The sequence below is a fragment of the Symsagittifera roscoffensis genome, chromosome 4 (genome assembly GCF_963678635.1).
Source record: "Symsagittifera roscoffensis chromosome 4, txSymRosc1.1, whole genome shotgun sequence".
NCBI lineage: Eukaryota > Metazoa > Xenacoelomorpha > Acoela > Convolutidae > Symsagittifera > Symsagittifera roscoffensis.
Window position 1 is genome coordinate 5,756,365 of NC_087065.1, and position 27,085 is coordinate 5,783,449.

The 27,085-nt window shown below is 38.2% G+C and overlaps 1 protein-coding gene across 1 annotated transcript in view; it reads right to left on the bottom strand.

The window, feature by feature from the left end:
* The window catches only part of LOC134843568 (intraflagellar transport protein 88 homolog), a 519,299-nt gene that overhangs the window by 418,560 nt on the left and 73,654 nt on the right, over positions 1–27,085 (bottom strand). The window lies entirely within an intron of this gene.

Genomic DNA, 27,085 nt, shown 5'->3' on the forward strand with positions numbered 1-27,085 from the left:
TGTCTCAAGAAAAAAATTCACACTCATTTGCTTAGTGTTGCTACGTTCTCATAGAGCCAACGGGTAATGATTGCAATTGCACAAAACTGTGTAGCAATTGCAATGCTAGCACTGTTGCTCAAAATCTGAAGGCGGAAAATTATTCACACAGTGTCCAAGAAAGAAGAAGAATTGGCGTAACATTTTGAGATACTTCGGAACACCGAATACGGCTAAGATCGAACGGTTTTTGAAATAAAGATCAACTAACCAAATGTGGTCCTCAAAACTTCCTCGGCAGTTTTCTTACTTTACAAATTTCATAGCAAATAATTTTGTTGGTCCGGGCGAGCATGTTCCAAGCAACTTCATGACAAATAGCGCTGGTTGAGTTTTTTTCAGGCAAGCTTTTCGGGGTCTTTCGCATTTAGCCCCCGGTAAATTATAAACCCCCCTCCCCAAATGTTCCATTTATATACACACTATCCGTACTGATTTATACTACTACATATACTGAAATTTATTTTAATGTAAATATTTCAATTAAGAATTTAAGGTGATTTATATCAATGACTTTTTTTTCATGAACTGAGTGTTGATTGAGTATCATTTCAAGCTGCCTCACCTAGACCTCACCTTGGCCTCACCTAGTTGAATTTACTTCATCTGTCAGTTGAATTCTTATGGCTCCGATAAATTTAGTCAAAATAGTAGACATCGCAAAAGGTAAATGGGAAATAAATGGATGAATAATATAAAAAACCTTGAAATTACATAATTGATCTGCTTATTGTATAATAGGGAAGCTTGTGGGTCTATAATGGGAAAGACCCGGTTTTCGTGAGCGAGAAAACGGTCGCTTGGTGGTTCCAGTTTTTGATGCACGACAGCAACTTTGGCCGTGCCAAGGAAATTTGTTGTACTGTTTTCAAACCAGATGACTCAAGGCAATTCTCGCCGGGCAATGAAATGTTCAATGCCCAATCCACAAAATTTTCATCCAGTAACGGAACAAAACCAATATGCATGGCTCTTGTCGTCGTGGTTTGAATAACAGTCTCAAAAGTTCCGTGAGCTTCTTCGAATCGTTGGTGGAATGAATTGATATAATTTTAATCGTAGTTTGCGAGTGGAGGTTATCACAGGTGGCTATAATGAAAAGTCAGCCATCAGAGGCATTACTATCTTTGCCCTTCATTTACTATCGTTACTTTCATTTGCCCTGCGTTACTATCTATGCCATGTGACATAACAAAATGATGTTGTTTTGATCGGAGGGCATATGGAGCCCCATTACCTTATATTTCATTATATTTCAATTGTATAAAAGTAATAATACTTGTGTTGGTGATTTGGCTGATGAATAATTGTGAGGTGCATCAGTATGAGTAGATGCCAGCTATCCCTAAATCATGGGTTGAATTTTATTAATTGAACGGAGGTGAGATGGCAAATACGGGCAGTCGAGCTGATTAAACCTCAAGGACCTATAAATAACGACACAAAACTTCGACAGCAATCAGGTAACGGCCACTCTGCAACGCAGACTATCATGGGACCTTTTCTGGCGATAACTTACACCCGAACAGCAGGTTCAAGGTTAGTCGGCACTTCCATTAAACCCGAGTACATCCCATCGTCTCTTTTCAAGTTCGGCTCTTTTCCAGTTTCCCCCTTTTAAATTCAGTTTCGAGAAGTTTATTCAACGTTGTCATCTTGCAAGGCAAATTGGCGTGGTGAACAAACGAGACAACTGAAAACAAATTTGTTTTTCATACTTTACAGCGTAAAATCACGCATTTAGCTGTAATAACACGTAAAACAAACATAAAATTCGGTATTTCAAAAAAAGGGACTGGAAAACAGCCTCAAGTTCCCCTCTTTGCTTTCTTCTGAAAAATCATTTGATTAAAATCTATTTAAAATGACTTTTCAAATTATAAAATGCAAAAAAAACGTGTCAGCGTGAACAGGTGATAAAACTTTCACATCATTTCCTCCATGCGAAATGCCGTATAAACCATTTTTGAATAGTTTATTTTCGTAATTTTACGAGAGACAGGGGTGGGAAACTGGGAGAGAGCCCCCCCCCAAACAGCCAAATCCCACCCCAAGCAAATTATAGGACTCTTTTCCTGCTTCTTACAAATATAAGTACTTTGAACAAAACACAAGTTTAAAATTGTGATCATACTGCATTTAGCGGCTCTTTTAACTCCTTTCCTTGCGCACTTGAAATTATTAGTAGTTATTCTTCTAAATACATTGTATTACTGCCAAGAACGGTTAAAGTCAACTGTAAGAGTTCGTGGCTCTTTTCCAGGTCCCCCCTCCCCCGATAAAACTATAAAATGAAACTGTTCAAAAACTGACCACTCGGCATTTTGAACTTAAAAAAAGTTGTCTAAAAAAGTTCACCTTTCAAGCTGACACGTTTTATTGCAGTTTATAACTTGACAAGTCATCACAAATAGATTTTAAATAAACAATTTTCGAATAAAAAAGTTAAAGGGGGAGGGCAAATGGAAAAGAGCCAAATTCGTAAACTCATGACTTGAAATGTCTCTTTTGCACTTCCCCCATTAACAATAAGGATTTCATGGTGAACGAGCTTACTGTTGTGAGCACATTTGTCTACATACTTCACATCTTAAAATCACGCCTGCAGGCAAAATAACACATAAGAGTAAAAGAGCCCCTCAATTTATGATAATTTCATTCCTTGTCTAGGAATCCAAGAAAATTTCATTATCACAGCTTACGAGCATGAAAAAAATCTGAACCGTTTTATGAAAAATTTCTATCGACTAGAAAGTGATAACGAAGAAGAAAAGGCCAACCTCGATTTGCGAAAGTTTTTTTAATCTTTTGATTAGCTACAGATTGGAATATGTTGCCAGGAGACGTAATTGACTCAGAGACCTTGAACGCTTTCAAGAACAACCTGGACAAAACTTGGAAGGGAGACGAATTAGGGAGTACATCATGAGTTGATCGATAGAGGCGACAGAAACGACTAAAAGATCAGAAAACAACTGAACTGAACTGAACTGAACTGAACTGAACTGAACTGAACTGAACTGAACTGAACTGAACTGAACTGAACTGAACTGAACTGAACTGAACTGAACTGAACTGAACTGAACTGAACTGAACTGAACTGAACTGAACTGAACTGAACTGAACTGAACTGAACTGAACTGAACTGAACTGAACTGAACTGAACTGAACTGAACTGAACTGAACTGAACTGAACTGAACTGAACTGAACTGAACTGAACTGAACTGAACTGAACTGAACTGAACTGAACTGAACTGAACTGAACTGAACTGAACTGAACTGAACTGAACTGAACTGAACTGAACTGAACTGAACTGAACTGAACTGAACTGAACTGAACTGAACTGAACTGAACTGAACTGAACTGAACTGAACTGAACTGAACTGAACTGAACTGAACTGAACTGAACTGAACTGAACTGAACTGAACTGAACTGAACTGAACTGAACTGAACTGAACTGAACTGAACTGAACTGAACTGAACTGAACTGAACTGAACTGAACTGAACTGAACTGAACTGAACTGAACTGAACTGAACTGAGACATTCAAATCACTAGTCATCATAGGGCAGCAATAAAGCTGAACGAAAAAATATGTTTAAAAAAAATTGCAGCTAACGGCAAAAATATTTTTTAGTAAAAATTGAAACTAGATTTTTTATTTCAAGTTTTAGCAATTAAATTCTAGAAAAAAAAATTTGAGAATAATTTTGTTAAAACTAACGAGCAAATACAAAATTTTATTAGATTTTTAAAAAAAGTAATTAGTTAGCATGCGCTAATTTTCTCCCGTCCCAGAAGGACTATACCAAAACTTATTAAAACGGACCGCGCCGACGGTCAATGGAGTATGAACTATTGTCTTCAACAACTCAAAGAATGTCTCCAGTTCATAAGTGTGAGTGTGTGTCTCAAGAAACAAAATCACTCATTTACTTAGTGTTGCTACGTTCTCATAGAGCCAACGGGTAATGATTGCAATTGCACAAAACTGTGTAGCAATTGCAATGCTAGCACTGTTGCTCGAAATCTGAAGGCGGAAAATTATTCACACAGTGTCCAAGAAAGAAGAAGAATTGGCGTAACATTTTGAGATACTTCGGAACACCGAATACGTCTAAGATCGAACGGTTTTTGAAATAAAGATCAACTAACAAAATGTGGTCCTCAAAACTTCCTCGGCAGTTTTCTTACTTTACAAATTTCGTAGCAAATATTTTTGTTGGTCCGGGCGAGCATGTTCCAAGCATCTTCATGACAAATAGCGCTGGTTGATTTTTTTTTCAGGCAAGCTTTTCGGGGTCTTTCGCATTTAGCCCCCGGTAAATTATAAACCCCCTCCCCAATTGTTCCATTTATAGCCCTCCTTGAATGTTCCAATTATATACACTATCCGTACTGATTTATACTATTATGTATACTGAAATTTACTTTAATATAAATATTTCTGAATTTAAGTTGATTTATATCGATGACTTTTTCTCATGAACTGAGTATCGCTGAGTATCAATTCATGCTGCCCCACTTAGACCTCACCTTGGCCTCACTTAGTTGATTTTTCTTCATCTGTCAGTTGAATTGTTATGGCTCCGATAAATTCAGTCAAAATAGTAGACATCACAAAAGATAAATGGGAAATAAATGGTTGAAATACCATATAAAATGTAACCATACTTAAATGTAAACATTGAATTTACTTAATTGATCTGCCTATTATGTGAAAGGAAAGGTTGGGGGTCTTTAATCGGAAAGACCCGGTTTTCTTGAGCAAGAGATCGGTCGCTTGGCGGTTCCAGTTTTTGATGCACGAAAGCATAACTTTGGCCGAGCCAATAAAACTTTTTTACTCCAGAATTTGTTGTAAACCAGATGACTCAAGGCAATTTTCGCCGAGCAAGGAAGCGTTCAATGCCCAATCCACTAAAGTTTTATACAGTAACGCAACAAAACCAAGATGCAAGGCTCTTGTTGTCCTACATTTGAATAACAGTCCCAAAATTTCCCTGAGCTTCATCGAATCGCTGGTGGAATGAATCGATATATTCTTAATCGTAGTTTGCGAGTGGCGGTTATCGGTAAACCGGTGGCTATAAAGAAAAGTCAGCCAAGTTACTATCTGTGCCCTTCATTTACTATCGTTACTTTCGTTTGCCCTGCGTTACTATCTATGCCGTGTGACATAACAAAATTGATGTTGTTTTGATCGGAGGGCATATGGAGCCCCATTATCTTATATTTCAATTGTATAAAAGTAACAATGCTTGTGTTGGTGATTTGGCCGAGCCAATAAAACTTTTTTACTCCAGAATTTGTTGTAAACCAGATGACTCAAGGCAATTTTCGCCGAGCAAGGAAGCGTTCAATGCCCAATCCACTAAAGTTTTATACAGTAACGCAACAAAACCAAGATGCAAGGCTCTTGTTGTCCTACATTTGAATAACAGTCCCAAAATTTCCCTGAGCTTCATCGAATCGCTGGTGGAATGAATCGATATATTCTTAATCGTAGTTTGCGAGTGGCGGTTATCGGTAAACCGGTGGCTATAAAGAAAAGTCAGCCAAGTTACTATCTGTGCCCTTCATTTACTATCGTTACTTTCGTTTGCCCTGCGTTACTATCTATGCCGTGTGACATAACAAAATTGATGTTGTTTTGATCGGAGGGCATATGGAGCCCCATTACCTTATATTTCATTATATTTCAATTGTATAAAAGTAATAATACTTGTGTTGGTGATTTGGCTGATGAATAATTGTGAGGTGCATCAGTATGAGTAGATGCCAGCTATACCTAAATCACGGGTTGAATATTATTTATTTGAACGGAGGTGAGATGGCAAATACGGGCAGTCAAGCTGACTAAACCTCAAGGACCTATAAGTAACGACACAAGATCTGATGAAAGGCTGGTCTTCTTGGTGGACTGCTGAGTGTCAAAAGCTACAACTTCGATATGGAACGACTCCGGTAGAGTCAGAACCAAAAGACTTTGTTTAGCTAAATTCAACTCAAATGGATTGGTAATTGAACAAATATTGCGTAATTGACGGTGATGAGGTGATAGCCTCGACCTAAATTTGGTTTATTTTTAGAGTTTGGAAAAGAAAATTAATACTTTTCTAAAATGGATTGTTGATTTCAGGTGATCCAGGATAGGTTGCAGCCAAAAAATAATAACATGTAATCAGATCAAGCGAGGATTCGTTAGGGCGAAAGCTGGTGATAATTTTTAAGACAAGTTTTAAAGGCCAACCATTTTTTTTGAGAAAATGAAGGTTTTTCACCCAACTTAATCCTTCAGATTTCCGGCATCTCGATTAACAACACAGACAGGCAGGTTGTTCAACCATTACAATACAGTGGTGTAATCAATCTTTTGGTGTAAGCTTCTGCTTTTTAATGTCATCAGTTTCTCAGGTCCGAGTTTGAGACAGCTCGTCAAAACTCCTGATTGCAAAGCAAGCTTGGGAATAAAAATTGTCTCATCGCCGCCATCCTTAGTTTTCCGAATACGAAAACAAAATTGATATTATTTGTGACAACGCAGCGACCGCGAAGGAAAGCAACTGAGCATAAGACACCTGGGAACTGTCACCAAACATGTGCTTCCTATTTGGTCAATTGTGTTGTCGAAGAAGCAGGGAGGAAATTGTAGGCTGCCGAGAAATATTCGTACACCAGTATGCAATTCTAAGATCTTTTCAAGCTTGCCTGACTTTGGTTCATGACACTGCTAATCAGAAAGATGCCAAATAACCTTCAGTAAAAATCCGTCACAAACGTGTACGGTGCGAAAAAATCGACCGTCACAATTTCACGTGCGAGTAAAATTCCGTCACAAACGTGTACATTGTTCAAAAACGCCGGCACAAAACAATTGGATGCGCTGAGTACTCGGTTTTGTTATATTTTTCTTTACGCTACGACTAACGTTTAATTAGTAATTTTGATATAATAATTTCAGATCTATTACATCGACTTCTGGCCCTATCATCGATTTTTTAACTATCAAATTCCTGAAACCATCAACTTCCTTTATCTCTCCAAGCGAACTCCCTTAAATTGACTTTCTTCAATTCTCAATGTCTCAATGTTGCTCTTCTCTCATATTGACTTTTCTGCAAAAGATAGGATTTCTTTATAAACTTAATTGTTCTATACCTTTCTGATTTAAAAAAAAATTTTAGCTCAATTTAAACGTTTTGTTCAGATCAGTATTATAATCTAGAAAAATAAAAACAAAAAATATCTAATTCTAAGAAGCATCTGGCAATGATTAAGCAGTTGGTCTCAAAAAGCTGGAGCACAAAAGTTCCACAAGTGCAAGAATCATAGCAACAAAGTTATTATGGGAATAATGGAAAACGTTTACTTTGCGTGTCGGATCTTTCCTGCACAAGAAAAACAACGAATGCAGTTCAGCTGGAATTACACTATTTTGATGGAACTTTCCTTCAAAGTCTAACGATACTGCATTTTTACGGAGAAAGAATACGGAGATACGGAGAAGGAATTTCAACAGCTTTTGCAATAGATCGAGTCCCACCAGGGAAATTTGGTTCAAGGAGACATCATGAACCTTTGCTGATATGTTCCTTTTCCTTTCCAAACTGTCATAATTCGTTTCAGGGCAATTTTTTTAGACATTTTGAGATAAATGAAAAAAAACTAGTTCCGATTTTAGAAGACCCAGTCTGGCTAGAAATTTCTGATTTCTAATCTGTGAATTTGTGAATTGTTAGCTTGCGTGCGCTCATGGGTCTGTGCACAATTTGTCAACCGTCCAATGAACTCTAGAAAAAATAATTGTTAAAGACCCCTTTTACTGTATTGAGCGCCCATGATTCTTTCAAGGTGAGTGTCATTTTATCTAGCGCATGCTTTTTTGAATCAACAAGTTGCAACTCCTGAATATAAATAGTGATTTCAACCTATCAACCAGATTTCACATGGTAGCGGCAAAAATTCGAAAGCTGTCGGATCTATGCATGTTCGATGGTGCGAAAAAGTTTAGTTTTTGAAGATGAGCAATGCCTGCTAGTCAAATTTATGAATCAGAGATTTCAAGTAGTCTATGCACATTTCATGGTAATTAAAAAATTCTGCAAAATTTTTTTTTGGTTTTCTCAGTTAGAATATGTTTTCATTTGTCAATTTGAGGTCTTCCCTTAATTAGGCCGAGTCTACAGCGCTTCAAACTGACCAAAAATTTTGTTTCCATGAAGCTGATTATGATGAGACAACTTTTCATTTTGTCAACAGTCTCTACTGATCTTTGTTAATTGAGGGGTAAGGCGGCTGGTTTCGATTGAAGTGTTCGTTGGCACATCGAGTGTCGCTAATATCTCCGGCATTTGAGACAAGTTTCGCTGTTATCGCCGACATCGTGAAAACAATTCAAAAGTCATGTAGAAGAAAACTACGCCACTGGCGTGTGGATACTCATATTGGGATTTTCGTAAAGCAGTTTTGGGACTTTGGCGATGCTAGTTTTAAGCGATTTGTGAGATCAATTAAGTACCTGCCTTGTTCGCCTTGTTTGACTGGTTTCAATAATTGGCAAAACAGGCATAACGGACGTTCGTCGATTGTTCAGACCGGACAGAATGTCATTTTGAAACTGTATACGATCAGAAAATACGGTTTTGCGAAAACTGTTTTAAGTTCAACAAACTCAACAAACTGATAATTCAAGACGGATATCGCCGGTTGGAAAGAAAAAATAGCAACAGATTTTTACAGAACAATTCGGACCCAGAATCACTCGGTGACGGTTGGGTTTTCTGCTTACTGAATTTATTTGATTGTTTCTTTCTTAGAAGTTTTTGTCCTCTGACTTAATATTAATTTTTCTTTCATCTCAGAATCCAAATTTCAGTTTAGTGGATTCAATAATTTGAAAACAATTTTTCTCGGCCAGTTCTTCTAATTTTAATTGATACTTTCACTGTTTTGAACTATATTTAAGCTATATTAAAATTCTCGCTTTCCTTGGCTGAAAACTATTGGCGCTTTTAGAAGTTTTGAAGAATCGAGCTGACTTCGATTTTATCGAGACAGCCTGAGCTTTGAGATTATGGCACGAGAAAAAACTAAGTGTCTGTTTCTCGTCGACGAAATGACAGGATTTAGTGCAAGTTCATTGTTCTTATTGAATATCATGTTGGCTTGAACTAATGTGCCAAAGCCTTTTTGTCTTCATTTTGGAAAACGGCTAGTTTTCCGAGGATTCTTGTACATTTTTGAAGCCGTTTTTTTTTTCGTTAAGTCTTTGAACTGAAACATTTGGACTGCTCTGTGGGGACATTTTTGTGCGGCCAATTTAACTGCTTCTTTATGAAAGCTTTGCGTTGACTTTGACTTTTTTCTTCTTCCGCTTAACTAATTCAACTATGGTTTTCAAATTTCCGCTTTATCGCAAAACGATTTTTCAATTCACGACGAGCAATTTGACTGAGTTTTTTTTTTCATTTTTCATTGAGAGACAGAATGATCAAAAATTGGATGATTCAACAGCCAAATTCTTTAAAGTTTTGAAAAAAAAATCGGTTTATTCTTGCTGATAATTTGGTACATCAGTGAGGTCTCAAAAACTGTTCAATATTGACAGCATTGCAAAGAGGACTTAAACTGAAATTTGCTACCTAGATGTTGAATTTTTTGAATAATCAATTAAGTCGTGCCAAGAAAAAAAATTATTCCGTGGGTTATTGTGGTTATGATGTAAAAATTCTGGCACTGTCTTCTGTTTTTTTTTTCAAAAAAAAACAACAAAGAGTGTTTTTTTTATGGCTAAGCAGCTTTCTAGGCTTGGCTTTTATAGGAGAAAAGAAGAAGTTGTTTCTAATAGGGAATTTTTTATGGATAGCGTAAAGCTACTGTAGGTTTGTTAAATGTAGAGGTAAGGCTCTTGAAAAATATTTCAATCCCTATGGTATTGTACACCCTTAGAATACGCTAATGTATACTTGAAGGTTACGGGTTTAGGTAGTACCTTTACGGACTGAAATGTAAGCTTGCAGAAATGGAAGCGGACAGTGTGAGTGTTCTGATCTGAAAATCGGGAAACTCCTAGGATTAGTTTCTGAGTTGCAACATTCCAAACAAAAACACACAAAGAATGTGCAGTGACGTTGGAAGAACGTTTTCGGGGTTGAGATGCGACATTACGCTAACAAAAATATTCAAAAAGTTGATTTTAGTTAGTGATGAGTGAACTGTTATAAGTTTGAAACAATCCGTAGATAAAAAACATGAGGTCAGAAATTACCTCTTTCAATCAACAGAATTGAACACCGAACGAAGATTTCTTTTATGAATTTTCAAAACAGAAATATCTTTTATTTTAGTTTTTACTGAGTTTTTTGGCAAAAAGATTATTAAAATTTTCGGTCGAAATTTTCTAGATGTCAGAAAATATTAAAACCCACTCAAAAAAAAAGTTTCGAAAAATCTGCAGCACTTTTTCTATGTTAACTGGAAATTTTGATCAATAAAGATTACAAATCGGATAAAGTTTTTGGAAATATGGATTCACTGGATTAAGTTCCATTTGATTTTAAAAGTAATTTTGAATTTTACTGTTGTTTTGTACAGGAGTTTTTCGCGCTTGTGCTTGGACGCCTCTGATTAAGTTTTTTGGAAGGCCGTCGACATGCTCTCGTTTTTCTCTTTTACTACGTTTGCTTCATTTGCTTTGGAGACATATATATGGATATTTTTGTCACCTAATAACGCCTAGCGTTGTCTCTATCATGTTTGCAACGAATGAATCACGTGAAATAGTTTTTCTCAAAATGTTTTTGAACCTTTTCTTTATTTCAATGGAAATTTGCATCTAGCTAGAAAAAAGCAGCTATAAAAGGTCATTTTCAACCAAGGCTTAGGAATGAAGGTGTTATTTTTCTAGAAAAACTGAAAGTAAGGAACGCTAATTATCAGAAAATAAGAGCTGATTTGACGTCGTTTTTGTTTCCGGGCTAAGTTTTTGCGATCATTTAGTACTTTTTCCACTCCCTCTCCCGACAATTGCTATACAATTTTCCTCCCCGATATATTTCTGAGAAGGACGGTCATTACGAGGCCAAACTGTGCATTGGATAGGCGCTTAATTTTGTGTCTGTAGGTTCCTGGAGTCCAGAGGCAAATCTTTAAACATGTTCCAAAACGTGAGTGGACTCCTTTTACAAAAATTTCGTGGGTTCTGCATGCAAATACCTGTTACGTATTTCTTGTCGGCCTATTTGTTTTGTTGCGGATTCCGCAACAATTAAATATAGCTTATTATTCTGGCTTCCGCAGCTGTAAGTGGATACCGCAAAATGTAAGTGGAATCCGCACATTGTAAGTGGAATCCGCAAACCAAAGTGGAATCTGCAAACAAAATGCGGATTCCACACACAACTTGCGGATTCCACTTTCAGTTTGCGGGTTCCGTTTAAAGTTGCGGATTACATAGCAGCTCAATGTAAGTATACGCATGTCTTATTATTCTGCTGGATTCTGCTGGATTCCGCAAAAACAGTTGTGGATTCCGTAAATTCGCCCATTTTTGGAGCAGTTTTTAGCGGTACAATGCTATAGGTATTTGTTTGTAGAATCCAAAACAGCAACGAAGATCAAAGAAAAGTAGTAATGTTGTGGATTCCTCGACAAATCTGATTTGAGGATTACGTTTACAATGTACAGTTTACAATTACGTTTACAATTACGTTTACGTTTACAATTACGTTTACAATTACGTTATAATGTACAGAATTCACAGTTTGGCCTCGTAATGGTTACTTATAGGAACTAGAAATTCGCGTTTTTTGGTGTAACTCCACTTTTTTTTGGATAACTCCTCTTTTTCTGGAAAATCACTAGCATTTCATAATCACAATTTGCAGATTTTTAAACAATCTAAACAAGGTTTGAATTTTTTCTGAACAAAGGAACAAATCACTTAAATTACGACATAAAGTGAACGGACAAGTTTTTCGAAAAATACGGCAAGTATACATAATTTTAATAAAAACCGAAACTAGATTTGTTTACTTAGAACATTTTTAGTTAAAACTAACCCAAACATTTTTATGTGTAGTTACTGCATTATAGTTGCAAGCACAATTAAATTTCAATTTCAAGCTTGTCATAATGTTATGAATTTCTGCAGGGCAGACAAACTAACCATTGATAACCATTTTATTCATCATACCTTACATCGTATCATCACGCAATCAGCCATAATAAATACATAGGTGAAATGGAAAAAATATTTAAAATATGGGGGGAGGAGGAATGAAAAAGAGCCTACAATGATGGGAAGGGGAGGAAGAATGAAAGAGCCAAAGAATAGAAAAATGGCAAAAAAAGGCTCTTTTTCCCACCCAACCTTCCCTTCATACCCCCCTCCCCTACTTCGCATGAGCAGAAATTTTACGGTGTAACGAGTGGTTTTACAAAGCTAAGTATCATGACAAAAAACTTTCTTCTTGGGCTCTAACACCCCCCCCCCCCCCCCACTTAACCATAAGCATCATTTTTTCAACCTACATTTTTGTTTTTGAACTATATATTTTTTTGGATCTCTGACATTTTCTCAAACAAAAACTGCCCCAACAAATCTGAGGTTTTTTAATTCAACGGATAGATCAATTTTTCAACCTACATTTTTGTTTTTGAACTATATTTTTTTTGGATCTTTGACATTTTCTCAAACAAAAACTGCCCCAACAAATCTGAGGTTTTTTAATTCAACGGATAGATTAGGTTCTGAGAGTTCCCCTGCATAAGCGGCGCTGCCCAATTTTTTTTCACAGCAGTTATGGTTTCATTGGTAGAACGAGCAGTGAAAAGTTCCCCTGCTTAAACGCTTAAGTCCTAGGTGTTTAAAAAAAAAGTTATTACACTCAGAAAAATTCAATTTTTCAATTTTCGATTTTTGACCGTTTTTTTGAAAGTTTTGAATTTTTTTCAAAAATTACCCTTCTAATCTGTGTTTTTTTGATTTCGGACAAAATCAGGGGTTTTGAAAAAGTCCTATGCATAAGCGGTTACGCCCAAAATTTTTTACTCAAAAAATATGACCATCGCAAAATTCAAGTTTCCAATTTTTGACCGATTTTTTGAAACTTTTAGCTCTATCTCGAAAACTATCCTCCCAAATCTGAGGCAATGAGTGCAACTTAACTTATAAAACAGTACGTGGGAACTTTCTCTGCATCAGCGGCTCAGCCCAAATTTTGAACTATGAAAATTCTGCCCTCTGAAAAATCAGTTATGAGAAAATTTGGCAGTTTCTTGCAATTTTTGCCTCAAAAACTACTTTCTCAAATCTGAGATTATTTTTTGGGTTTAATTCTGAATAGGGTTGAGCAAAGCTCCTCTGTGTAAATGCTCCTGTCCACAATTTCGGGGGAAAATGCGGCAATCAGAAACATCAAAAATTTGATTTCGTCCTTTTTTTGAAACTTTCGTCCTTTCTGAAATAACTCAATCTTATATGAAGAGTTTGATCGAGGCAACAGTTTGTGAGAACCATCCTTGCATGAACTTTGTTTTAAAAAAAGTTTTTTTTCTCTGGTAAAACTCCAAAATCACAAAAAAAAGTGTAAAAAAAAATCAGGAATTATGGAAAAAAAATTGAAAATTAGAAAACAAACTGTTTTTTTTTTTCAAATAAAAAAAATCCTGCGTCCCAGACTAATCCAATTGGTTGTCTAAAACACTCTAAAATATCACATGAAAGATTTTTTTTCAAGTTTGGCCTCGGAATTTTAATATTTTTCACATGATTTAGAAAACCCGCTGAATGGCTAGTGAGAAAAACGGTGAATCGCGAGAAGATTGGTCGGATTGAGACAGTGAACTTAAAAGGCAATAATGAGAGACAGTGAAGCAAACTTAGCAAAGGAAGACACCCTTTTAGAAGAAAAAGTCATAATCAAAACTCGAATCACCATTTATTACATCAGATAACCTTGTTTTTGCTCGATTTGAAGGCAATGAAGGTGTGAAACTTTTGCTCGTTTAATGCATAATCAATTCCATTACCCGGCAAAAAGCCTTGATTTTTTAACTTTGCTCGTTATTAGTTTCACTGTCTAGATCAAACCCGTCTCCTTGTCGTCAATCGCCAGAAAAACGAAACTTGTCTGGAGAAAAATTACGAGCACTGTTTTTCCTTCTATTTATTTTAAAATTGCATCAAAAAAACAGGTCAGAGTGATGAGTGATCAAAGATTTGAAAAACATTCCGAAAGCAAATTGTCATATGAACAAAAGTTAGGCCACCAAATATGGCAATTTTAGAAGACCATTAGAGTATTTAAGACCATTTATCCACGAGGGAAAAAGCCACCTGTTGACAATGGCAATACGTTTTGGATGATTAAGATTCCAATTTCAGATCGTAGTTTAGTTGTTTCTTTTTTAAATGATTTCTTTTTTTGATTTTTGAGTTTTGATTCTTTCAGTTTACTAATTTGGCGGCATATTCATGTCGAAAATGTGGCAAAATTAGGTTCGGCAAAGAATAAAGTTCAAATGTCGTAGACACCTGTACATCTCATCGCGGCTAACCGGTGTTGTGCCCCTGCTTAAGAACTACATGCAACTATGTTTTTGGGCGATGTTTTTGGGCTTGGTAAGTTTGCCTCATCATCGCGCAACAAGCACGGATCATGGTGGGCCTCGAACATCCGACCTTTCGATTCAGAGGCGGAGACATAAACATTTCACCACCGCTCCCCAGTTGAAAGTTGGTAAATTGAGTATTGTTTTATTTTAGCCCTGGGTCACCCAACGGTTTTGGGTCAAATTTTGCAACACTATCCTGCAATTGCGGACATTCTGAGCTACAAGATCACCATTTATTACATCAGATAACCTTGTTTTTGCTCGATTTGAAGGCAATGAAGGTGTGAAACATTTGCTCGTTTAATGCATAATCAATTCCATTACCCGGCAAAAAGCCTTGATTTTTTAACTTTGCTCGTTATTAGTTTCACTGTCTAGATCAAACCCGTCTCCTTGTCGTCATTCGCCAGAAAAACGAAACTTGTCTGGAGAAAAATTACGAGCACTGTTTTTCCTTCTATTTATTTTAAAATTGCATCAAAAAAACAGGTCAGAGTGATGAGTGATCAAAGATTTGAAAAACATTCCGAACGCAAATTGCCATATGAACAAAAGTTAGGCCACCAAATATGGCAATTTTAGAAGACCATTAGAGCATTTAAGACCATTTATCCACGAGGGAAAAAGCCACCTGTTGACAATGGCAATACGTTTTGGATGATTAAGATTCCAATTTCAGATCGTAGTTTAGTTGTTTCTTTTTTAAATGATTTCTTTTTTTGATTTTTGAGTTTTGATTCTTTCAGTTTACTAATTTGGCTGCATATTCATGTCGAAAATGTGGCAAAATTAGGTTCGGCAAAGAATAAAGTTCAAATGTCGTAGACACCTGTACATCTCATCGCGGCTAACCGGTGTTGTGCCCCTGCTTAAGAACTACATGCAACTATGTTTTTGGGCTATGTTTTTGGGCTGGGTAAGTTTGCCTCATCATCGCGCAACAAGCACGGATCATGGTGGGCCTCGAACATCCGACCTTTCGATTCAGAGGCGGAGACATAAACATTTCACCACCACTCCCCAGTTGAAAGTTGATAAATTGAGTATTGTTTTATTTTAGCCCTGGGCCACCCAACGGTTTTGGGTCAAATTTTGCAACACTATCCTGCAATTGCGGACATTCTGAGCTACAAGATAGAAAAAACGGAATTGGAAATGATGTCCGGACTGAAGCTCAGACCAGACTGTTCATTGGCTTTATAGTAAGACTGTCACTACATGCTACTCAAATATGAAAGAAAAACAATTAGCTCATCTACAAATTGCCAGCCCCCTCCCCTTCCACATGCTATTTTTTTCTACTTCCATATATCGTGAAAGTGTCAGCACGCAAACGTAGATTTTCAATACACAAAAAAAAAATTGTTTAGTCCTTATGTAAAGTTCTTGTTTAGTTGAAACAGGATTTAAGCCTATTTAATAGAACAAGCATATTATGAAATTGTATAATATTCACTTTTTTTTATTGAAAGGCGCTTAGGATTTTTTATTTTCACGAAAAGCACAAGCGATAATTTTCATTGTTTTGTAGAAAAATAGATATATATTTTTAAAAAGTCTAATTATTGAAACTTTGACCGTTATTTGAAATTTTCTGATTTTTCTCGAAAAGTACGCTACGAAACCTGGGGTTGAGGGTTCAACCGAAAACACAAGTTAACCTTGTTTTCCTAGCAAAACCGTTTCAGTTTGAATTCAGCAAAACCCAGGGTAACTTTTCTTGCAGAAGCGGCTTCTCCCAAATTCTTAAATGAAAGTTAGAATGCTGAAAAACCATTTAAGGAAATGTTATCTTTAGAATTTTCTCACTTTTCTCAAAAAATTGCCTTGCTAATTTTAAAACGAAGATTCGATCTACGCCTTTACCCGCATTGGAGTTTAATGAAAAATTGATTATGATCAATTAAAAATGATTTATAAAATTACTTTTTTTCGAGGCAGCAAAATCCTTTTTTAATCGATTTTTTTTTCACTTTTGTGGATACTGACAATGAAACTAAATTATAATAATTTTTTTTCCAATTTATTCAGATGCTAAAATTTTTTTTCCAATTTTTTTCCAATTTATTCCAATTTTTCCAATTTATTCACATAACGTTTTCTCTACGTTTTAAACTAAAATTGGTTACTTTTTGTTCAAATTAATTTTTTTCTGCCTAACTTTGGTATTTTTATTACATTTTTATGTTAATCAATAAGTCTAACTGAATTTTGAGTTCTTTTCCAATTCCCCCCTTTAATTTTTTCTGAAATTCAATATATGGACACCAATTTAAAATGATTTTTCTCAATATAAACTGCATTAAACGCATCAGCAAACTGCAAAATGCCATGTGAATAATTTATTTTTAAACAGCTTAATTTTGTAATTTTCCGAGGGGGTGGGAAACTGGAAAAGAGCCGATTTTAGTTCCTTTCATCATTTTTTTAAAAATTATTAGAAACTTAGGGGGGGGGGGGCGTGGCAATTGTTAGGGGAGGGGCAAACAATAGGGGGACAATCGTTACGTTTCAGGTTGGGGGGGGGGGCGGAGCAAAGGGGCAATCGTTGGGGGGGGGGGGGGAGAGCTTAACAGAATCTTTTGCAAATTGAGTTTAGGTTTAGAAATGGATTAGACCGTACATTCGCTTTGCAAAGTTTCAGCATATTTTGGGTTGTGTTTGCAACCGAACACAAGTGACAAAGACCTTGATTACTCAAAGCACCAAAGGTTGGTTGTTCTTACATTTACAATGCATAAAAAACGACCTGAATTGTCTTCCAGATGTTTTTCTAGAATGATATAACAAAAGTAACAATTTTTAATTTTTGGCAAAATTTTTCAGTGATGATTATTTTAAATTTGTGAATTTTCAAATTATCAGACATTGATCAAGGCATACATACACACGCCATACAAAAGAAATAAGAATTTTCAGCGTTTTTGAAAAAAAAAATTTAAGTGAAAAGAAAAAAAAGCCAACATTATCTTATCCAGGACTATGTTATGCACACAAAAATTGATTCGGTTTGCGGTTGGAAAAAAAAATCGGGGCAAACTTTCAATATTTTTCAAAAATTTTTGTGTCGCCATCAAAAAATGCCAATCATACAATTTTCATATATAGAACTTGTATGGAAAGCCTTTTTTCAAAAAAAAAATTTTAAATCGGTTTTTATTTTGTCACCAGTCTGTTCAACTTTTCTCAAAAAACCGCAGAAATGGTTTAATTTTTTTTCAATTAATTTTTGAAAATGTATGAAAATTGTATGACAAGCATTTTATCCATACACTTGATGTATGGATTTGTATAATGATAAGCAATTTCGGTGTATGGAGGTCAACCCGGGAAGTTATTTGAAGCTAAAGTTGATAACCCGACCCTACCTGTAATGGTTTGGAGTCAACACTGACTGCCTCATAACTTCATTGATTTATGAATTTTCAATTTATTAAAGCATTGGCTTCTTGCCAAAAAATCTATATTCTAATTTAATTTTTGCCGTGTCATATGGGCTTGTTGTATCTCAATTTCCTCAAAATAACTGCTAATTGGACTGTTTCAGCGATAGTTTTTTCTTTCACCCAACATTTGATTTATAGTTTTGAAAAAACTGACAAACATTGTTGTAATATAGTGAAAACTTGCATGTGTGAACGATAAACTAACTAGCTTGAAGAAACTTTTTTACATCAGGTTGAAAAACTATTCAGTTTGAAAAGAGGAAGAAGTGAAGATGTTAGATGAGGCAAAATATCAGAAAGGTTGATAAAAATTCAAACTATTTCCTGGGTTTTCGTCTGCACTTGGGTTTAATTGTTCCGACCATTGAAAATGGAGAGGAACTTTGTATTCGGGTGTTTTAGTTTTTTTCCTTTTTTTGTTTTCCACTCAAATTAAGGGCCGACAATAATCATCGGACTGCGCCGAGTGAGATAACATATTGATACCCCGTCACTCGTGATTAGAACGATAATTTAAAAAAATCAAAAAATTGTTACAGTGCCAAGAAAAACTTCTTTAAAATATTTTGAGTTTTATTCATTTTCTCGAGTAACTGATTCTTCTTCGCTATTCAAGAATATTTATCCCGTAAAAAAACTCTATCTCAACGAAAATGTATTTTATCACGCGATGGATCTGGAAATGGTGGAAGTTATGTCCAGTCAATCTCGCCGTTTCCATGTCCGCGCCGTTTCCGCGATGTTTGCAAAAATCGCGACAAATATTATTTTCGTTTAAAAAAATTTAAATGCTCAGATCGGTCGCGTCATTCATGGCATATGTAAAATTTAGTTGCAAAAATCTGGATACAAAGGCCGGCCTCGAGGAACTAACTAAACAGAACTCGGAAAATAAATGCCTCTAAGCAGGGGCGGATCTAGCAGACGCGGATCTAGGAATTTATCGAGGGGGGCCGGATTTTCTAAACAAAAATGTTGAAAGTTTTGTCGACCTTTTTGTAGGTCAATCAGTTCTATAAAGACCCTATGTGAAAAGGCGGTTTCGATAGTTTGAATTAATCCAGTGAGATAAGTAACCGTGTATTAGAAAATTAGTCGGAGACAATAAATTGGCGGTCAACCGAAGGTGACAGACAAACTCCGAAGGTTAAATACTAGTTAGCGCCAGACAGATAAGTGAATTAAATAGCACAACTAGAAATGGAACTGGAATCGAAACATGAACTAATTTAGATACTACGACATTTCCCTCCTTGTAAAAATTCATGACTTTATTTAACGTATCCAATGCAATGCTGTTATCAATAAATCAATAAGGTTAATAACGAGTTTCAACTAGAGTTTTGTCAATCAGCTACGACAACATTTTAAAACATAAACTTTTGAGTTTTTGCCGCTGCACGGCATGCCCATTCCCTGGACCTCCCTCCTCATGTTATAAAGTTTTGTAAGTATGTTTTTGTAAGTTTGTTACTCATGTTTTTCTACTCTTTTTCTTCATTTTGCTCCTGACTTATCCACCTTTTGAATGGTATCAATCATAACTGCCCCCATCTTAGTCACTGCTGTTCGTTTTCTGCCCGACCGTCTTGAACTGGTTTCGTCCAATGAACTCGCCGAATCTTGGCTTGAATTAGAAACAAGTCGTTGTTTCCGACCCCGTTTTTTCCCCCCGGTTGCTGCAATTTGTTCTGCTTCGCGTTCCACCTCCTGTGGTATATTTCCTTCGGTACCTTCCTTCCTTCGGTTAGCTTCGATTTCTTTTTCGCGTGCCATCGTATACTCTGTTGCCGCCTCATAGTTGCTAGGTCGAATCGTGATGGTTTCGGTTTGTACTTGGTCCTGTCTCCCACTAGACATTCCTTGTCGTTCTCTTTCAACATCTGCCCTCCCCCAGTTGTCGGTTCATCAGCTTGTTTTGTTGTGATTAGCGGTAAATAGTCCTCTTCGTCTGATTCCGAATCCTCCGCGGTTTCCAAAATTTGGAATCGTGAGCGTTTTCCCATGGTGCGGTGATAGGTTCCCGTGGTGCCTTTTGAACTGCTTGGTTGACTACTCCTTGTTAGTAACTTCCGTTTAAGATCCCACGGCGTTGGTGGTGCAGCGATTTGTCCCGGCGCCCGTTTTTTCGGAATTTTCGCCTTCTTGAGTGCTACTCCTGATTTTTTGAGCACAGCACCATTACTCATTTTAATAGTGTGTTCACTTTGATTAAATATACTAGATTTTAATGGTTTATACCTATTCAAATTCCGCTCCCCGGTCTTCTGCATTACGACTGCCGGTGGTACTTCGGCTGGTTCATTCGGTGCCCGCACAATTCCAGGCTCATCATCCAGGTTAGCAGCTTGGTCCTCAGCCAGTTTTAGTGGGTGTCGCCTGTTTTTCCGATCGTAATCTGTATCAGATCGGACTCCCCAGTTCGTATCCATGTGCTCCGGCATTGCTTGGGCATTTGGGTCTCGTTCATCTAAACAGGCAGATTTTGAACGTATTACATTTTTCCAATTTAGATTCCATAATGATGGCTTTTTGGTCAAATTTCTGAGAACCGTGTTAGCTTCCCAACCGTGGTGCGCTTCGAACAGTGTTGTGTTGAGCGTGGCGTTTTTGGCAAATCTTTAGGCACCGAGGGCTCTTTCAACCATCCGATCCAAGGGTTCCGGTTTATCCTCCCGCGCATACGTAAGTACTGAACTCTTGATGCTGCCAATCGTGCGTTCGACACATCCTGTTGCCCTATGATCGTTAACTGGCGAGATGAGCATTTCAATTCCCTCTTTATGACAGAATGCTCGAACCTCCTTGGACATAAAGTTTGTTCCTTGGTCAACTCGAATTTGTTGCGGAACTCCGTGGGCAATAATGTATGCTTTTAGAAATTTAACAATTTTATCCGACCGGTTCGAAATACAGACCAACGGGTAAACCGATCCACCGCTACCAAAATATACTTTTTAGACTCCTTCAAGTAGTTAATTGACCTCCAAAAGTCCAGTTGAACCGACTCATTCGGTTCTTTCGGCTCAGGTATTTTCCCTATATCCCCTTTCGAACACATATTTTTCAAATTCTTACCAACTAATGTGCATTCTTGACAATTCCCGGCAATGGTCGCTAAGCTACGGAACATATACGGGTACCAGATGTCTTTGGCCGCGTCATACATACTCGATTTCCCGTGATGATAGTAATGCAATCTATTGTTCACCGCCGCTTGCAAGTTGTTGGGAATAACTAGCCTCTCGTCCATCCATAGGCATCCGTCTCTTACATGAAAATCCCGAGTATACTGTGAATAGTACTTACTCATCGCCGCAACTTTTGAATGTAACTGAGGGTCTTTACCTTTAACCATTTCAATAATAGCTTGTAATTGTGGATTGGAACTATATTGTGAATCTATAAATCGAATATTAAATCAGCTACGACAACATTTTAAAACATAAACTTTTGAGTTTTTGCCGCTGCACGGCATGCCCATTCCCTGGACCTCCCTCCTCATGTTATAAAGTTTTGTAAGTATGTTTTTGTAAGTTTGTTACTCATGTTTTTCTACTCTTTTTCTTCATTTTGCTCCTGACTTATCCACCTTTTGAATGGTATCAATCATAACTGCCCCCATCTTAGTCACTGCTGTTCGTTTTCTGCCCGTCCGTCTTGAACTGGTTTCGTCCAATGAACTCGCCGAATCTTGGCTTGAATTAGAAACAAGGCGTTGTTTCCGACCCCGTTTTTCCCCCCGGTTGCTGCAATTTGTTCTGCTTCGCGTTCCACCTCCTGTGGTATATTTCCTTCGGTACCTTCCTTCCTTCGGTTAGCTTCGATTTCTTTTTCGCGTGCCATCGTATACTCTGTTGCCGCCTCATAGTTGCTAGGTCGAATCGTGATGGTTTCGGTTTGTACTTGGTCCTGTCTCCCACTAGACATTCCTTGTCGTTCTCTTTCAACATCTGCCCTCCCCCAGTTGTCGGTTCATCAGCTTGTTTTGTTGTGATTAGCGGTAAATAGTCCTCTTCGTCTGATTCCGAATCCTCCGCGGTTTCCAAAATTTGGAATCGTGAGCGTTTTCCCATGGTGCGGTGATAGGTTCCCGTGGTGCCTTTTGAACTGCTTGGTTGACTACTCCTTGTTAGTAACTTCCGTTTAAGATCCCACGGCGTTGGTGGTGCAGCGATTTGTCCCGGCGCCCGTTTTTTCGGAATTTTCGCCTTCTTGAGTGCTACTCCTGATTTTTTGAGCACAGCACCATTACTCATTTTAATAGTGTGTTCACTTTGATTAAATATACTAGATTTTAATGGTTTATACCTATTCAAATTCCGCTCCCCGGTCTTCTGCATTACGACTGCCGGTGGTACTTCGGCTGGTTCATTCGGTGCCCGCACAATTCCAGGCTCATCATCCAGGTTAGCAGCTTGGTCCTCAGCCAGTTTTAGTGGGTGTCGCCTGTTTTTCCGATCGTAATCTGTATCAGATCGGACTCCCCAGTTCGTATCCATGTGCTCCGGCATTGCTTGGGCATTTGGGTCTCGTTCATCTAAACAGGCAGATTTTGAACGTATTACATTTTTCCAATTTAGATTCCATAATGATGGCTTTTTGGTCAAATTTCTGAGAACCGTGTTAGCTTCCCAACCGTGGTGCGCTTCGAACAGTGTTGTGTTGAGCGTGGCGTTTTTGGCAAATCTTTAGGCACCGAGGGCTCTTTCAACCATCCGATCCAAGGGTTCCGGTTTATCCTCCCGCGCATACGTAAGTACTGAACTCTTGATGCTGCCAATCGTGCGTTCGACACATCCTGTTGCCCTATGATCGTTAACTGGCGAGATGAGCATTTCAATTCCCTCTTTATGACAGAATGCTCGAACCTCCTTGGACATAAAGTTTGTTCCTTGGTCAACTCGAATTTGTTGCGGAACTCCGTGGGCAATAATGTATGCTTTTAGAAATTTAACAATTTTATCCGACCGGTTCGAAATACAGACCAACGGGTAAACCGATCCACCGCTACCAAAATATACTTTTTAGACTCCTTCAAGTAGTTAATTGACCTCCAAAAGTCCAGTTGAACCGACTCATTCGGTTCTTTCGGCTCAGGTATTTTCCCTATATCCCCTTTCGAACACATATTTTTCAAATTCTTACCAACTAATGTGCATTCTTGACAATTCCCGGCAATGGTCGCTAAGCTACGGAACATATACGGGTACCAGATGTCTTTGGCCGCGTCATACATACTCGATTTCCCGTGATGATAGTAATGCAATCTATTGTTCACCGCCGCTTGCAAGTTGTTGGGAATAACTAGCCTCTCGTCCATCCACAGGCATCCGTCTCTTACATGAAAATCCCGAGTATACTGTGAATAGTACTTACTCATCGCCGCAACTTTTGAATGTAACTGAGGGTCTTTACCTTTAACCATTTCAATAATAGCTTGTAATTGTGGATTGGAACTATATTGTGAATCTATAAATCGAATATTAAACAGTTCGGGAAGGGCGGTTTGTTTACTTACAACTTTACAATTTCTCAGGATAACGGACACAACTCAATTTTCCGGATTAACCGGTGGATAACTTTTGCCAGGGTAAACCGACGGAATAGAAATGATGAAGTTAGTTTTAGTTCTCCGGACTTCTGTTGTAACCGCTTGCATATCCTGATCAATCTCCTCTATTTTATCGCTACTACTAATGCTGGGGTGTCGTTCCAATATTTTCCTGATTTTTTTCTCCCTAATTAAGTTAGATTTTGAATTTTGAATTTTTGTGTTTGAAGAAATTAAGTAACCAAAATCAGCTTCAATAATAGTCCCAACTAAATTTCCACTAAACTAAATTGACCTGCCGGAAATGCAATTCGTCGCTCTGTGATTGTTCCAATTTCTACCGCATGATCGTTCGCCCTCTACCGGTTGTTTTCTATTCGATATATTACAAACGCGTTTATTATTAGTAACCGGTGGAGACTCGAGTCTACCTTTGGAGAAGCTTCCTTCTCAAATCCGAGGGCGGATCTAGTTTTACTAATTTTCGCCACTGTAAACATACTATCATAGGTACTGACCGGTTTAGCATCCAAGCTGGGGTGCCTCGATAGATAATCTGCCAGTCCAATTTTTGCTCCGGGTTTGTGCTCTACTTGAAAATCGAACGGTATAAGACGATCTAACCATCTGGTTAATCTACTGAACATTGTTTTGTTCTTTTTGTTGTTCCCATTTAGCAATGATACAAGTGCCTTATGATCCGTAACAATTAAAATATTTCTCCACAACACATAGTTTCGGAAATACTCCGCCCCCCACCTAACTGCAAGCATTTCTAATTCATTCGTAGAGTACTTTTTCTCTGCCTCGTTCAAGTACCGGGATGCTAAGGATATCGGCCCCCAGCCGTCGAAATTTAGTTGCTCAAGGACCGCTGCGAGCCCGTTATGACTAGCGTCGCATACGATTCTTGTGTCAAGGTGTATATCAAAGTGCCAAAGTTCTACTATATTAGCCACCTGCTTTTTTAGATTGTCGAATGATATTTGACTTTCATTATTCCAAATATATTCGCTTTTTCCTGCTTAATAAAGGACGTAACGAGGCTGATGATTCCGCGAGTGCTGGAAGGTGTTTGTGCAGGCTATGAATAGAACCCATAAAAGATTTTAGCTGCGACACCGTTTTTGGTGCTTTTAGCGATTCGACCGGTTCCGTTTTTCGGATTAGCGGCGTTATTCCGGTACAAGTTGTTTTATGCCCCAGCCATTCACATTCTTTCCGCGCAAATTGGCATTTAGTAAGCTTAAGCGACATATTCTCGCGATCTAACTTCCGTAAGATTCTTTCGACCGCCGAGATATGCTCAATCTCAGTGCCTTTGGTGACCACCAAAATGTCGTCAATAGAAGCGTGCGCCTGCGGAAACTCCGAAAGGATCGTATCCATCACTCTTTGAAATTCCGCTGGCATGGTTGTGAGGCCGTAGAACCCCGTTTGAAAACGATACGTGCCCGTTGATTTTCCTCCCACCAGCGAAAAACTGCATTGGACGCTGGTTTCCGGGCTAAGTGGTAAATGACCGTACGCATACGTAAAATCCATAGTAGAGAAATATACATTTCCTGGTTTCCGTTCGCTTATCGTTTGTTCTACCGTATCCATGAGCTCTTCAATATTCGGCATTTGGTATTTATTCTTGTGGACTTGCTTGTTTAACTCCCGGGATTCCAACGCTAATTTCACTGATCCGTCCTTTTTCACCGTTATTACAATCGGCGAAACAAAATACTTGTCCGAACATTCTTTCAGTTTTTCGATGAGCCCTTGCCCTAAAAATTTATTGATTTCCTTATCAATTTTATCCTGCAATGTGATGGGCACTCTCCGTCCTTTTTGTTGAATCGGCGTTAACGTTTCAAAAAAATCCGCGTGTACCTTATAATTCTTCATTTTACCGACACTGTTAAAATGGTTTTTAAATTGCTTGCTGAAATAAATCTGCCAGGGGTCTAATGAGTCCTTCTCCTCTGTTGCTTCGGCCCCAGGTTCTTCTCCCTGCACCGACATCACGTTCTCCTCCGGTGCCTTCTGCACTATCTGCAATCCCAGATTTGGCATTAGGTCTCTCCCAATAATCGACGGTCTGCTTCCTCCGATTACTCTGATATTCGCGTTAGTCACCCATCCGTTCGTTTCTAACGAGACGTCCATCGTTCTTAGTAGCCGTAAAGGATTGTTTCCGTAATCCCTGAATTTGTCGTCCTCCGGTGCTGGCGCCTTAACGTTCACGCCTGCGGTGCCCAACGTTTGTTTTAGTTCTCCAATGGTAAATATTAAAATCGGTGATCCACTATCTATCCAGACATTCGTTTGCTTCCTATTTACCTTAATTGGTAGTCGAGCGCCGGCCACCTTCAATTCAGTCTATCTCCGAGATTTGATAGCCATGACAACATAATCTCCTGAGCTGTCTGAATCCCACGATCGTTGCTTCTTTACCGGTGTGTTAACCCAGCCAACTGAATTCTCATGTTGCGAATAAGTATCCTCAGCGTCGCCTATTTCACTAGCTTCCATATCCTCCTGATTTTGGATAAGTCCCACTGCCGGTCTTCCCCGATTATTCCGCTTTCCCCGACAAGTTCTCTCGTAATGTCCCGTCTTCCGGCAGAAATTACACGTCGCATTCTTGGCTGGACATTTTGTAAGTTGTTCCTGGGTAAAGTTGGGTTGGTCACAATTATAGCATCTTCTAGAAACTCCCGCTCTCATCTCTGCTCGTCCTCTGAACGATCCACGGCCACACTGTCTATGATTTCGGTATCCTCCTCGGATTGTTCCCACCGGTTCCGTTTTGACCTGAAACGCTCCATTTCCACCGGTGGTGCCACTAGTTGTTGCTCCGGTTGCCGATTGCCGATCCGTATGATTTAGCATACTTGTATCCACGTTCGTAGGACAGTGCAATACGGTAAACCTCCTCTGGTGTCTTAGTCGAACGGCATAGCTCATTTTGGGCCTCTCTATTGTTCATGTTCACAATGAACGCATCCCGCAGAATTCTAGTTCTTCGGATTTGGGCTATGTTTGGCCACTATTCCCCAATGAAAACGATAAAACCAAAACTCCCATAGCATTGGTGGCTCTGCGAACGTCGAGGGCCAAAACGATGTAATCCCCAGTGGGTTTTTCCCCCCACTTTGGCCTGCTGACTGCGCCATGTGAAAACGCGGTTTCGATAGTTTGAATTAATCCAGTGAGATAAGTAACCGTGTGTTAGAAAGTTAGTCGGAGACAATAAATTGGCGGTCAACCGAAGGTGACAGACAAACTCCGAAGGTTAAATACTAGTTAGCGCCAGACAGATAATTGAATTAAATAGCACAACTAGAAATGGAACTGGAATCGAAACATGAACTAATTTAGATACTACGACTTTTTACTTCTTGTAAACTCCTCTCAAAACTCAAAAAGAATATAT